The sequence below is a fragment of the Triticum aestivum genome, chromosome 4D (assembly GCF_018294505.1).
Source record: "Triticum aestivum cultivar Chinese Spring chromosome 4D, IWGSC CS RefSeq v2.1, whole genome shotgun sequence".
NCBI classification, from domain to species: Eukaryota; Viridiplantae; Streptophyta; class Magnoliopsida; order Poales; family Poaceae; genus Triticum; species Triticum aestivum.
The window spans coordinates 248042849-248055426 of record NC_057805.1 but is presented as its reverse complement, the minus strand read 5'-3'; positions in this window follow the sequence as shown (position 1 = coordinate 248055426).

The window sequence follows — 12578 nt, the reverse complement described above, 5'->3', positions numbered from 1 at the left end:
CTTCATGATCCAACCAATCCAAGTACCAAACGTACGGCACCTCCGTGTTCAGCACACGTTCAGCACAATGACGTCCCTCGAGCTCTTGATCCAGTTGAGGACGAGGGAGAGTTCCGTTAGCACAACGACGTGGATACGGTGATGATAAAGTTACCGGCGCAGGGCTTCGCCTAAGCACTACGATGATATGACGGAGGTGTTAACTGTGGAGGGGGGCGCCGCACATGTCTAGGAACAATTGATGTGTCTTCTAGGGGTGCCCTCCCCACGTATATAAAGGAGGGAGAGGGAGGGAGGCAACCTAGGGAGCGCCAAAGTAGGAGGAATCCTACTTGGGCCCCTAGTCCAATTCGGCCCCCCCTCCTCTACCATATTTGGACAAGGGGGGAAGGAAGGAGGGGGGAGGGGAAGGAAGTAGGAGTCCTACTTTATACTTTCCTTTTCCTCCTCTCCTTTCCCTTTATCCCCACGTGGCTGGCCCTATAGGGGGCGCACCAGCCCCTTGTGGGCTCGTGTGTTCCCTTACTTGGCCCATTAAGCCCATATCTTTTCCAGGGGTTGCCCGGAACCCCTTCCGGTGACCCGGTATCACCCAGAACACTTCCGGTGTCCAAATACGATCTCCTATATATGAATCTTTACCTCTTGACCATTTCGAGACTCCTCGTCATGTCCGTGATCTCATCCGGGACTCCGAACAAACTTCGGTCATCAAATCACATAACTCATAATACAAATCGTCATCGAACGTTAAGCGTGCGGACCCTACGGGTTCGAGAACTATGTAGACATGATCGAGACACATCTCCGGTCAATAACCAATAGCGGAACCTGGATGCTCATATTGGCTCCTACATATTCTATGAAGATCTTTATCGGTCAAACCGCATAACAACATACGTTGTTCCCTTTGTCATCGGTATGTTACTTGCCCGAGATTCGATCATCGGTATCATCATACCTAGTTCAATCTTGTTACTGGCAAGTCTCTTTACTCGTTCCGTAATGCATCATCCCGTGACTAACTCATTATTCACATTGCTTGTAAGGCTTATAGTGATGTGCATTACCGAGAGGGCCCAGAGATACCTCTTCTACACGGAGTGGCAAATCCTAATCTCGATCCATGCCAACCCAACAAACACCTTCAGAGACATCTGTAGAGCATCTTTATAATCACCCAGTTATGTTGTGACAGCACACAAGGTGTTCCTCCGGTATCCGGGAGTTGCATAATCTCATAGTCAGAGGAACATGTATAAGTCATGATGAAAGCAATAGCAATAAAACGAAACGATCATTATGCTAAGCTAATGGATGGGTCTTGTCCATCACATTATTCTCTAATGATGTGATCCCTCATCAAATGACAACACATGTCTATGGTCAGGAAACACAACCATCTTTGATTAACGAGCTAGTCAAGTAGAGGCATACTAGGGACACTCTGTTTTGTCTATGTATTCAGACATGTACTAAGTTTCCGATTAATACAATTCTAGCATGAATAATAAAAATTTATCATGATACAAGGAAATATAAATAACAACTTTATTATTGCCTCTAGGGCATATTTCCTTCAAAACGCTCTCACCCTGGAGTCGATTCGATGATCTGATTGATTCGGGGGAGAGGAAAATGATCTTTCTGGCAGGCCCGATTGATATGCTTGAAATCAATACACATACGAAGTGAATTATCCTTTTTGGGGACCATGACGATGTTGGCGAGCCACTTGGAATGGTAAATTTCGTGGATGAACTTAGCTGCCAGGAGCCGAGCCATCTCCTCGCCAATCGCCTTCCTCTTTTCCACGATGGACCGACGGAGATGCTCTTTGACAGGTTTGGCCTTTGAGTCGACACACAAACGGTGCTCAGCCAGCCCCGTGGGTACACCTGGCATGTCTGATGGTTTCCATGCAAAGATGTCCCAGTTCTCATGGAGGAACTGGATGAGCGCGACTTCCTATTTGCCGTCGTGTGTCGTCGAAATGTGGGTCGGAGAAGTAGAGGGATCTTCCGCGTGAATGTGGACTGGCTTTGTTTCACCGGCCAACTGAAATGTGAATTCTGAAGTAGGCTTCTTGGCTCGTAACAAATCACTCGGGTCGGCATTTTTCTTGTATTCCTCCAGTTCCAGCACCGTCATTTGCTCATTAGCAATCTTGGAACCCTTCTGGAGTCACTCCTCTGCTCTCTGCCTATTCCCAGTGGCTGTAATCACACCTTTGGCCCCAGGCATCTTCGACTTAAGATACACATAACATGGACGGGCCATGAAATGAGCATATGCGGGCCTGCCCAGGAGCATGATAGGCACTATGGAAATCCACTACCTCAAACGCCAACATCTCTTTGCGGAAATTCTTGGAATCACCGAAAACCACATCGAGAGCAATCTGTCCGAGTGACTTTGCATTCTTTCCTGGGATGACTCCATGGAACTGCATGTTGCTCTTGCTGAGTTGGGACGTCGGAATGCCCATCCCCTGGAGGGTTTCAGCATACAGAATGTACATACCACTTCCACCATCCATGAGAACTTTAGCCAGCCGGGTGCCCCCAACGAATGGGATGACCACCAGCGCTTGCCGCCCAGGGGTAGCAACGTGCGCTGGGTGATCTTACTGGTCGAATGTAATGGGAGTTTTCAACCACTTCAGGTACATCGTAGTTGCCGTAGTAACCATGTTCACTTCTCTATTAATTACTTTCAGTCGACTTTTTCTCTCGACATTAGCAAAAATCACCAAGGTAGCATTGACCTTCGGGTAACCATCATCCTTCTCCTCATCTTCATCCTTATCAGATTCCTTTTCACTAGGCTGACTCTCTCGGAACTGCTGAATCAGGAGTCTGCACTGTCAACTGGTACGCTTGGGCAGAATCAAGTTACCTTCTTCATCCTCCTTCGTGTCAATATGACACGGCAAATCTAGGACGTCCTGGCCGGACTGGTCCTTCACCTTTTTGGGCACCCACTGCCCCTTGGGCTTTCCTTTAAACTTTCCTTGTGCATTCTGAACTACGGCTTCAGCAGGACCTGCAGCCTCAGCTTTACACTTTTGCTTCCAACTGAGGTTTCCACCTCCGGTGTCCCGATTGACTTGTTTCCCCTTGCCATTGCAGAGTCGGTCTTCCTCTTCGCCATTTGCATACCGAGTGAATATTTCCATCATTCGGCTCAGAGACATGTCTCCGAAACGACCGAATTTTAGGATAAGCTCTCGTTATCAGACGCTCTCCTTCAAGGCACAACCCGCCTAGTGTTCTGACACATTCTCCACCACATGGTGAAGGGTAGTCCATCTCTGGATGAAATCTCTCAAAGTTTCATTCGGCTTCGGAACACAGTGCTGTAATTCGGTCAGCCCAGCGGGGCGTTTGCAAGTACCTTCAAATGTCTTGATAAACACTCGAGCTAAATTTTCCCAACAGAAAATGCTTCCAGGAGCCAACTGATTCAACCATGCTCTTGCCGAGCCTTCAAGCATCAAGGGGAGGTGGTTCATGGCTACATCATCGTTGCCTCCACCAATCTACATCGCCACCCGGTAATCCTCCAGCCACGTGTCTGGCTTTGACTCACTAGTGAACATGATCGCACCCGCAGCCAATCTGAAGTTGGGCGGGATCTCGGCAGCTCGGATGGCTCTGCTGAAACAGTCAGGACCAGAAATGAATGCCCTGCTTCCAGTCGGACGATCTCTGTCCAGCCCTTCTCTGTTAGCTCTGCCTCTGTCAACCAAGTCCTGTATGAGGAGTGACCTCGCATCGAACCCAGGCTCTCTTGGGTCGACTGCAGGCCTCTGCTCGTCACCGAACGGGCGCCTGTCAACATACCGCCGGGGTGCGTACGAACCACCCCTCGGAGGGGGTGTAGGCACTCGACGATGGCCATCACGGGGATATCGAGGATCAAACTGTCTGTGGCCTCGACCAAGGTACTGGTCTTGGCGATAACCACGATCTTCATGCCGCGGAGGTGATCTCGGGCTATGTGCCGACTGAACTGTGTCTGCAACCACAGATCTGCTATGAATTCTGTTGCGTGACTCGGAAGCGACTGCGTTTTGTTCTCCTGCCGCCCTGAGCAGTGCCCGGATCTGCTCTAGGCCTCTCCCAGCTTCGGAACCTGACGGTTGAATTGAATCTGCAATACGTGCATCCACTGTAACATTTTGGATCAGAGTATGGTATACCTGATATTCTTCACGAGGTTCAGTCGGAAACAGCTGCCCTGGCCGTCGAATGGAACCTCGAATTTGCTTGCGGACACGATCGTCGAGCGCTTGTTGAAGATTCTCCAAATGCGTATGCTCAGCTAGGGTAGCTAAGCGCGCAGCCTCCAAAGCCCGGTCCTCGAAGGTCTCCCCAATAATGGGGGTCTGAAGAGCCCGGTCCTCGGAGGTCTCCCCAATGATGGGGGTCTAAAGAGCCTGAACATTTCTGTGATGCAGTTCCTGTCTCTGCTCGGCAGTGAGGGCTTGAGGGTAGTATTCGTCGTGGACGCGATGGGCTACGGCCGTCGCGGCCACCACCACCGCGACTGAACCCAGGTGGACTGCGCTGGGCGTCAACCATGAGGACTTCCACTGCGGGATCATTGCTCTCCAAATCGAAAAGGGTATCCGAATGGCCAGTCGGCAGATCGAACAACCTATAGAGGGATTCATCGGGTTCAATTGCCGCAATTTGTGGGGTGGTTGAATGAAGAGTCATCGCATGTTTCACCCACCGCTGAAGTCGTGACCGACCAGATCGCTTGTGGCGGCGGATAGCGGTGAGCGAAGATGCTGTGGGAGCCGACCGATACTGAGTCGGCGGTTGCCGCAAGAGGACGCCACATGCACTCACATGGAAGTGCACCGTCCCACATATGGGGAGAGCCTCGATGTCAAGGGGGATTCTTGGAGCCAGGTGGAGTCGTGGGCGATGAAGACGAGCGCGCCAAGACGGATCTCGTGACCCAGGGCCAAACCACCGCCAGAAACCATATTGATGGAGATCGGAAATTACAACCTCAGCGGAAGTCACTCAGATGCCTGCCCCATGGTGGGTGCCAACTGTCGTCGGAATGAGTCTGACAGTAAGAGTATGGGGTACGTAGGAGAGGGCAGTTTCTTAGTTACGGCAAGGTTGTACGCACAGATTTACGAGTCCAGGTCGCTCTCGGAGGAGGTAACAGCCCTATGTCTCGGTGCCGCGGAGGCTTGTCGATTGGATGTGTGCAAATGTTACAAGGGGTGCGAACCCTTGTGCCAAAGGGGAGGGGTGGCTTATATAGAGTGTGCCTGGCCCCTCGCAACCCTCAGTTACACAAGGGTTCAATGTGAGTTATGCCTTGAACTTTACTGGTAACGCCCACTATAAATGGTCTTTATGATGACGGAGTGAATGCCTGACCGTTGCCATCCTACGGTGAATTTAGTCCTTTTGTACTCTGAGTGGGTTCTTGCATGGCCGAGTGAAGTTATCGTAGTCGAGTGGAATTGGGATATCCGAGTGGAATCCTCCATCGAATGGATTGCACTTTAGGAGCATTTTAGTCGGTATCTTCTGTTATACTTTGTAGGTCTTTTACTCTAGAGTAGTGTCCTTGGGTAGGATGTCTAGGCCAGGCCTAAGACCCTACCCTAGGTACATGTCATCGTCACACGTAACTTTTGGGCCAAGAGAATATAGAGTCCAAGTCTCTCACGTTCTGGATTCAGATTCAGACTTCACAGACATACCTGAATCAAAACGCCAAGAACTCTTTCATGCGGACTCTGAATTGGGTGATTTTTTTGTTGGAAAGTAGATTTCATTCTCTTTGCAACCCAATTGGATTCACCTTCAAATATGCCCGGAGCGTTGAGCTATCGATGAAACAATCTGACACTGTAGCAGAATCCGAGTCAAACTACAAGTCCAAAGGTGTTGAATCACCCCCACTTAGGCCCATGAGCCTTGTATAACCTAGGATTAGTTTTATGCTGCCTTGGGACATCCTACCACCTCCTTATCCGCCACCCCTTGCTCATATATAAGTAGATCCATCTAGTAGCTTTTTCCTTGGGTTTATTTAGTTAAAAGTTAGCCATCGATGCAACTTCGTGTACTTCATTTGTGTCCAACGACCAGACCAAGACCACTTTTAGAACCCCACTTTTATCAACGTTTCATATATGTTCGCAATATTCAGATTGCTTTATCATATTTTTCCTTGTTGTTCGATTGCTTGCAGGAATAGACCTTCGTGGTCAGATTGATCGTGCTTCGGCGTGGTTAATAACCTCTCCGGTTGATTTCACGATTGCTAAGGCGCAACGTCGTGCATGTTTGTAGTCATATCGTCAAAGTCGTCTCCACCAAATCGATAGTTATCATCTCATGAAAAGATCGGGATCCTCACCTCTATCAAGCGGTATCAGAGCCAGGTTGCTCGGTGGGAATTTCTAGTTTTCCATAGATTGGATTTATTTCCTTACCGATTGTTCAAGAAAAAGCCACAAAAACGTTAGATATATTTATCCTTTGTCCAAGCCAGTCCGAGCCTTTGCAATTTTCTTTTCATTGTTTACATTATAGAATTATCGGTTGCATCATCGTGTCGAGTTGCTGCTCTTAGTGTCTAGTTTGTTTAGAGTTTTGAGTTCTGTTCACATTAGTCATGCCGCCGCTACATCGTTATCTCTTCCTCTGTCCACCACCCATCCATTAATTTCCACCATGTGCTACCCACCGTTCATTGTCATAATCATAGTTTAGGTCGTTCACATCTTCGCTTGATCTAATTTGCATCTTATCTAGTTTGTTTTGGAAAGAGGGAGAGAGAAAAAAAAGACAGAGAAAAAAAGAGAGATAAAAAGTAAAAAAAGACAGAGAAAAAAAAGAGAAAGAAAAAAAGGTGTGAGGAAAAAAATAGAGAAAAAAACAAAATTCAGATCTATCTAGACTCAGTCTCGTAGCTGAATTCGGATTGGAATCTGCTTTGTGCACTGTTCAGTAAAACATGCATAACTTCCTCATACGAAGTCCGTTTTGACTTGGCGAGTACTCAAATTAAAGATAGTGACGAGCCGCATCTAAATAGTTGTAGAAGCATGTTCAATATTTGGCACCTAAAAATCGGCTTCTAAATAGGTCTTTTTGCCCTCCGAATTTCCCGAACACATCTTGTTACAGTTTTTCAGGCCAGTTTTAGTTATTCTTGACTCCTCATATCAACTTGGAATTGAGTGACTATTTTTGCATTGGAAAGCTTGAGTCAGTAGCATTCCATAAAAAAATGTCAAAAAATTAGCACAAACTTTTCCAGAGAAAAGTTGGAAAGAGAGTTGTCGGTATATCCTGTTTGGCAGTTGTTTCGCATCATTATCTTTACTGCTATTGTGATCTTCACTTATATCTTGCTGTCCAGAGCTACTTCATATGCTTCATTGATGCTAGTTGTGCTACACCTGATCTTATTAGTGTTCTAGGCTCGCGTCTCTAGTACGGTCTAGCCTAGGACCAACACAGTATCGTCATTGAGCGTTTCTTCAACATTGCATCTCTGAATTGATTATTGCTAATCTTTTGCTACCATATACTTAAGCCATCCAACCTCCACATATTTCTACATCGTGTATACGCACTTTCCGCTGGCAATTGCGTTACTCAATCTTTGGAGTTATTTGACACCGCTGGTTGCCTGTCACCACCATCTGCAATGTAAGAACTTGTAAGATATTGATATTTGCTTTACTATGAGTGTTTTATCACCACATCTTAGTAGTTCATAGGAACATTATTCTCAAATTTTCTTTCTCGTTTCTACTAATCATGTCAGGTTTCGGAGATAGAGGTTCTTGGAGGATGGATACATCTTCACCATCACGAGAGGTGGGATAACATACATAAGCACATGGTCAGGTTATCTCTTTGCCATCATTTGAGGGTACATTTAATCATGCTATTTATCTAGCTTGGGGGCTTGAAGTAGAACAAGTTTTTAGTCAGCATGATTTTTCTGAATTTGAGAGAGTACGAGCTGCCACTGGAGCATTTACTGGTTTTGCTTCTGTCTGTTGGAGTGTGCATTGTAAGAAAAACATTGATAACCAACCCAAAACTTGGAAATATTTGAATGCTGTAATCAGACAACAATTTTTTCCTCCTTACTATCGTCGATTGCTTCGGAAATTGGAGCAATGAAAACAAGGCAGTAATGTTGTTCATGCTTACTACCAAGAGCTCAAATCTTATATGCATCATTGTGACATAGAAGAATCTGAGGATGATACAATGAATTGATTTTTTGGTGGTTTGAACCATGATATTCGTGCAAGATTTCAGCATATTCCTCATTGAATTATTGGTATGTATGTTCACGCTTGTACCTTTGAGAGACAGATATGGGAGGATGCATTGGGTGACTACAACAACAACTATTCCAGTTCATGCTCACCACCATCGGTTGGTTCCTCCACCGTTGCACCTACTAGAGCAGCCACACCTCAGATTGTGAGCACGACATCTTCTCAAGAGTATGGTACATTGTCATTGTTCGTACCTACATTAGCTACGTCTTTGCGACAAGGTAATAGTAAAGGTATTGATTATATAACTTCACATGAGAATGATGCATGCCTAGTTAACTTGAATACATCACGTGTTGAGTTACCTATTGATTTGAGCACACCAACTATTTTAGAGAATCATGTTATTGTCATGAATACGTCATGTGATCAAACAACTAAAATACCAACAATTTTGAGTGCACCCATTGAATTACCTGTTTATGCAAAAGAACCAATGTTTAACCATTTTGATATGACCTCTAATCTTGGTGATGATTCTGTGTCAAATGACTTATTGCATGTTTGCTTATTTAAGCATGTTGTAGCATGTAAATCTAATGCAAGAAACGCTTATTCACCAATGTTGGGATGGTTTAATGATGAACATTGTCAATCTTTTAAAATGAATAAGAGCTTCACTTATATGTGCAAACTAAATTGCAATATTTTCATCTTCTAATTCTTGTGGTAACATTTTGTCTTTAGATTGTTATGAACTATGAAAGTTACTCATGTACACATGTGTCATATGTGCAAAAACAAAGGGAAGTAAAAATGGATGACATATACATATACAACATGTACACCTTGTCTCTTTTGTTAGCCACATTTCATATTAAGCAACGCCAAGGATGCCTTTGTTTTCAAGAAGGTTAGGATGATGAGGACATGACTACCTTGGATACGACCAAAAATATTGCATGCATGTATACTTGTGAGGTGATTTTTAAGGAAAACTATGCAATAATTCATTTATGTTATCGAGGACAAAAATACTACACATACTTTTGTGCCATGTCTAATTGCAGGTGTATGGGACATTTGTACAATCCACATACGAAGATAAGGGAAAAGTGAAGCTTAGATGCTGTTCAAAAAGTCCTCTCACATCACTTTTGGGCCAAGAAAAGATAGAGTCCAAGTCTCTCACGTTCTGGTTTGAGATTCAGATTGCACAGACATACCTGACTCAAAATGCTAAAAGAACTATTTCATACAGACTCCAAATTGGGTGATTCTTTTTTCGTTGGAAAGTAGATTTGGTGCTCTTTCCAACACAGTTAGATTCACCTTCAAATTCGTCTGGAGCATTGAGATATAGACAAAACAATCTGACGCTGCAGCAGAATCCGAGTCAAACTACAAGTCCAAAGGTGTTGCATCAGCTCCACATGGGCCCATGAGCCTTGTACGACCTATGGTTAGTTTTAGGCTGCCATGGAATGTCCTCCCATCTCCTTGGCTGCCACCCATTGTTCCTATATTAGTAGATCCATCTAGTAGCTTTTTTCCTTGGGTTTTATTTAGTTAAAAGTTGGACATTGCTGCAACTTCGTGTACTTCGTTTGTGTCCAACGACCAGACCAAGACCGCTTTTAGAACCCCACTTTTATCAACACTTCTTATATATTCACAATATTCAAATTGCTTTATCATATTCTTCCTTGTTCTTTGATTGCTTGCAAAAATAGACCTTTGTGGTCAGGTTGATCATGCTCCGGCCTAGTCAATAACCTCTCCGAGTTGGTTTAGCGATTGCTAAGGCGCAATGTCGTGCATGTTTGTTGTCGGTTCGTCAAAGTTGTGTCCACAAAGTCGATAGTTATTATCTCATCGAAAGATCGGGACCCTCGCCTCTATCAGGATTTTTTCTTGGCCAGCAGGCACACAGTTTGATCCCTGGGGACTCGATAGGATGCCTCGGATTGCACAACATCCTCGCCAAGGCTCCTCGTCACAGATACAGACCAGCGATGTGAACATCTACCTTCCAGCCATTTCGTGTCCGTCAACTTCCCAGTTGGGAACCTTCCAGTCTCCTCCTCCTGTGGTCCTTGCTGTCGGTGGGGGTGAAATAGGGGCATCCTTGGAGGAAGCCACCTGCCCAAAGCCGTGTAGTGAGGACATGGGGGAGACAATAGAGGGAGAGCCAACTTCGAGGGTCATCAATTCTGGTAACACCCGGGGACTAATGTCCGGTATACCAGTCTCGCTGCCGCCGTCGCAATCGCCTGACACTACACCGAGAAGCCGAGTCAGCGTACTATCAGGCTCTATGAACATCCTCAGCTGGAACTGTCGAGGGGGTGGGAGCCCGGCGACAGTGCGTTACCTGCAGTGTTTGGCACAAACTCACTCCCCCAAGATCGTTTTCCTCTATGAGACTAGACAACCAAAGGTTAAGATGAAAAGATACTGTGCTCGGTTAGGCCTTAGTGGCGTTGATGCAGTTGATAGTGTTGGGAGAAGTGGTGGTCTAGCTATCTTCTGGCATGAGTCTGTGCATCTCGAAATTAAATCCATGAATGAGAGACATACTGATGCATTTTTCAGGGAATCCGCTGGTGCAACACCTTGGAGGGTGACTTGTGTGTACGGTGTACCTCGGACAGAGGACCGACACCTTATGTGGATGCTCATGCGCGAGTTACATCTGCAAGTGGACATGCCTTGGGCGGTGATTGGGGACTTCAATGAGGCCATGTTGGTTTTCATACACTTCTCTAACACCCCGTGCTCGGCAAGTCACATGCTCGCCTTCCATGATATTCTGGAGTTGTGTGGTCTTGTGGACCTTGGTTTTTCAGGCCTTCCACACAAATATGTTAATCAGCGCCAGCGACGGGTGAATGTCAAGGTCTGGCTGGACCGTGCCGTTGTGAACTATCAATGGCGGGATATTTTTTCTTAAGCTGCAGTGCAACACCTGGTCGCACCAAGCTCGGACCACGCACCAATTCTTCTCAAATGCACGCTGGAGCTGGTTTGGATTGAAGCTGGTAAAAGGTGTAAACATTATGAGGTGATGTGGGAGAGGGACGCTGCATTACCTGAGGTAATTAAGGAGGCGTGGGAGTCGGCCGGAAGTACGGAAAATCTGGGTGACGTTGCGAATACTCTCAGCCACATGATGGAGTCCTTGCATGGCTGGAGCAGGAGAAGGTTTGGAAACGTTGTCAGGGAAATTCACAAATCACGTACTCAGCTAGAGGAACTTAGGGCCATGAAACTGAGAAAAGGGTTATATGAAAGGCTACTGATAATTTGAATGAACTCATGTATAGGGAGGAGATGCCCTGGATGCAACGTTCAGGAATTACATGGTTGCGGGAGGGAGACCGCAACACATTATTTTTCCATCGCAAAGCTAAATGGTGTGCCAGAAAAAATCGTATTAAAATGCTAGTTGATGAAGCTGGGTGGCGCAACATGAGCATGATGTTATGCCAAGATGACTACTGATTACTTTTCCAATTTTTTTACTGTAGGCCATATGTTGCACACAGAGCGAATAATTGATCTCATCCATAACCGGGTCAATGAGGACATGAATAAGGGACTGTGTGCGGAGTTCTCTGACAAGGTAATTTCAGATGCATTATTCAAAACTGGACCATTGAAAGCGCCCGGACAGGATGGCTTTCCTGCTAGAGCCTTTCAAATAATTCGGGCTATCATGAAGGAGCAGGTAATTAAGGCGGTCAAGGAGTTCATTCGTACAAGTATCACGCCGGAGGGGGTTAATAACACTTCCATTGTGTTAATCCCCAAGGTTGACTTCCCAACAAAGCTAACGGACTTTTGCCCCATCAGTCTATGTAATGTTATATATAAAGTAGTGGCAAAATGTCTAGTTAACCGCCTCCGGCCCATATTGGACAATATTGTCTCCCCTGCTCAAACTGCCTTCATCCCTGGGCGTCATATTAACAGAAGGACCCGGAAAAGAGTTACTGTCCATACAAATTGGATCTCTTGAAAGCTTATGATCGGGTGGACTGGATCTTCTTGAAGAAAACGATGCAAAAGATGGGTTTTGCTCAATGATGGATTGACTGGATTATGTCATGTGTCACATCGGTGAGGTACTCAGGGAAATTTAATGGAACCCTCTTGGATTCATTTGCACAGGTGCGTGGCCTTCGGCAAGGTGATCCACTTGTTGGAAATATGCCCTAGAGGCAATAATAAATGGTTATTATTATATTTCTTTGTTCATGGTAATTGTCTATTATTCATGCTATAATTG